General features: G+C 45.2%; 2 non-coding genes across 2 annotated transcripts; both read right to left on the bottom strand.

Moving 5' to 3' along the window:
- Positions 1 to 1,822: 1,822 nt before the first annotated feature.
- On the bottom strand, positions 1,823 to 2,006 carry LOC140310388 (U2 spliceosomal RNA). The gene has a single exon (XR_011916464.1). It is a non-coding gene; the product is annotated as a U2 spliceosomal RNA (small nuclear RNA).
- Positions 2,007 to 2,314: 308 nt separating this feature from the next.
- LOC140310593 (U5 spliceosomal RNA) lies at positions 2,315 to 2,428 on the bottom strand. Its single transcript, XR_011916648.1, has one exon. It is a non-coding gene; the product is annotated as a U5 spliceosomal RNA (small nuclear RNA).
- Positions 2,429 to 2,926: the final 498 nt, after the last annotated feature.

Here is a 2,926-nt window from a genome sequence, read left to right as displayed (position 1 = left end):
TATTCGAAAATTTTCTTTCATGTTTTAAAGCAATTATTAATGGACATTCACACCTACTTGCAGCCGAACACCACCTCTCCCGCTTTTGATGATGTATGGACCGGCATTCTTACCTTTTCTAACAAATTTTTCAGCAATTATGGTTGGAGAATCACACCTACTCACAGCTGAACCACTCCGCTACCGCATTTGATGGTGTATAGTCGGGATTTCTCACCCTTTCTCATCAGCTTTTTGCAAATTATTCTCTGACATTCACACCTACTTGCAGTCGAACAGCTCTGCTCCCGCTTTTGATTATGTTTGGTTAGATATTCGAACCTTTTCTTAACTACTTTTTTACAAACTTTGGTCGGACGTTCACACCTTCTTGCAGCCGAACACCTACGCTTCCGGTTTTGATAGTGTATATTCGGGCATACGAACCTTTTCTCACCCGCTTTTTACAAACCATGGTTGGACTTTCACACCTTCTCTTAGCTGAACAACTCCGCTCCCTCTTTTGATTGTGTACAGTCGGGTATTTTAACCTTTTCTTACCCGCTTTTTACCAACTATGATCGGACTTTCACACCGTCTTACAGCGGAACACCTCCGCTCCCTCTTTTGATGGTGTATGTTCGGGCATTCGAACCTTTTCTTACCCGCTTTTTACAAACCAAGGTCGGACTTTCACACCCTCTCTTAGCTGAACAACTCCGCTCCCTCTTTTGATTGTGTACAGTCGGGTATTTTAACCTTTTCTTACCCGCTTTTTACCATCTATGGTCGGACATTCAAACCGTCTTACAGCGGAACACCTCCGCTCCCTCTTTTGATGATGTATGGTTACGCATTCGCACCTTTTCTTACCCATTTTTCATTAAATATGGGTAGACATTCACACTTTCTTGCAGCTGAACACCTCCTCTCCCGCTTATGATCATGTGTGGTTTTATTTTCGAAAATTTTCTTTCATGTTTTCTAGCAATTATTGATGGACATTCAGACCGTCTTGCAGCTGAAAACCACCTCTCCCGATTTTGATGATGTATGGACCGGCATTTTTACCTTTTCTAACACATTTTTCAGCAATTATGGTCGGAGATTCACACCTACTCACAGCCTAACAACTCCGCTACCGCATTTGATGGTGTATAGTCGGGCATTCTCACCCTTTCTCATCAGCTTTTTGCAAATTATGATCTGACATTCACACCTACTTGCAGTCGAACAGCTCTGCTCCCGCTTTTGACACGGATGTTTTCTGTTTTAGAGGAGGTAATTCACCCAGACCAGGCTTGTGCCATCTCAGAGAGACAACTCACCGACAGCCTCGTACTGATTCGAGACATCATTGATTACGCTAGAGACAGAAACACCCGGCTTGTCATCTTAAATTTAGACTTTGAAAAAGCTTTTGATCGGGTCTCGCATCAATATCTCTTTCAGGTGTTGCAGCCATCGAATAGGGCCCGATTGTTCCTACTTGGTGAGATTTGCTTGGTTGAGACGCTTGCTCCCCCCCCTTGCTCCTCGGCTGACCAAGTAGGAACAATCGGGCCCTATTCGATGGCTGCCTTGTCTTTTACTCTGTGCAAAAGACAAGGCAGCCACAAACACCACGGGAACACCGTATTGAGGCTTTGTTCTGACCACTCATTCGGTGTTGCGTTTCTTTCAAGCAATTCTCCCGGTTAGCCCACACTCGGCTCGCTCCCAGAGCTGTGTTAAAGTCTACTTCGCATTCACTCTCTTTTCTCAGCAGATTAAAAGAAAGTTTCATCTTGGGCTCCCTGAAACTTCCATCCTGCACCGCTGTTTGCTTTTTCACAAGAGCAGAGAAGAGCGCACCGTTCCCAGCGGCACTGCAGTACCGGGTCGAGGCTTGGAGTGAACGGAGCAAGCTTCTTTTTCAACTCCTATTCTTAAAAATCCATTTAATATGTAGTCCTCGTATAGAGGACATATTAAACTGATAAGAACAGATACTACACTTGATCTTAGCCAAAAGGCCGAGAAGCGATAACTGTCCACTGTTTCAGGTCCGAGGGCCCTTGCTGGCACAATGCGCACTTGTAGCAGTGTTCTTTTTATGGCCATAGGTGGCCAGAGTGTCACGTTGCACCTCCGCCCACCCGCTGCACTGAGCACTCTTCAGCCCTTTTAAATGGTATAACTTTGCACTCCCGCATGCTCCAGCAAGCACCATTCAAGCAACAACTTTGCACTCCAGCTTCGAACATCGGCACAGTCGCAACAAGTAAGGCGACTCTACTCAGAGAAGTCACTCTGCAAAGTAGCAAGATTTCTTTTGCACAGACAGAAAGGGCTTCACCCGCAAAGGTAAAGCCTGCCAATAATAGAAACAACTCATTAGTGCTGCTCTCCACGGAAGTCTTTAGTAAAAGGCGAAAGACTTGTATGTTATGAAGAGAAACCAGAGTACGATTATCCGTCACTGTGGGAGCAGGGCATCAGGCTAGTTGGTATAGCCACCTTCCCCATGGTGAGCTTTGCTTGGTTGAGACGCTTGCCCCCCCCCCTGCTCCTCGGCTGACCAAGTAGGAACAATCGGGCCCTATTCGATGGCTGCCTTGTCTTTTACTCTATGCAAAAGACAAGGCAGCAACAAAAACACCACGAGAATCCCGTATTGAGGCTTTGTTCTGACCGCTCATTCGGTGTCGCGTTTCTTTCAAGCAATTCTCCCGGTTAGCCGACACTCGGCTCGCTCCCATAGCCGTGTTAAAGTCTACTTCGCATTCACTCTCTTTTCTCTGCAGACTCTTGGGATTTTATCTATAAAATGAATTCCTTCACTCAAACTATGTTAAAACTGCTTTGTCGTTCATATTTACCATGTCTAGAAAGATTTAAACAAAAAAAACAACGTTGTACTTTGCAGTAAAAGAAAGAGCAAATCTAAAGTTTCAGGAATCCGAGA

This window comes from Leuresthes tenuis, unplaced genomic scaffold (assembly GCF_036924035.1).
Source record: "Leuresthes tenuis unplaced genomic scaffold, fLeuTen1.0.hap1 SCAF_6, whole genome shotgun sequence".
NCBI lineage: Eukaryota > Metazoa > Chordata > Actinopteri > Atheriniformes > Atherinopsidae > Leuresthes > Leuresthes tenuis.
Note: the sequence above shows the minus strand (reverse complement) of the source record. Positions and strands in the feature narration are given on the sequence as shown.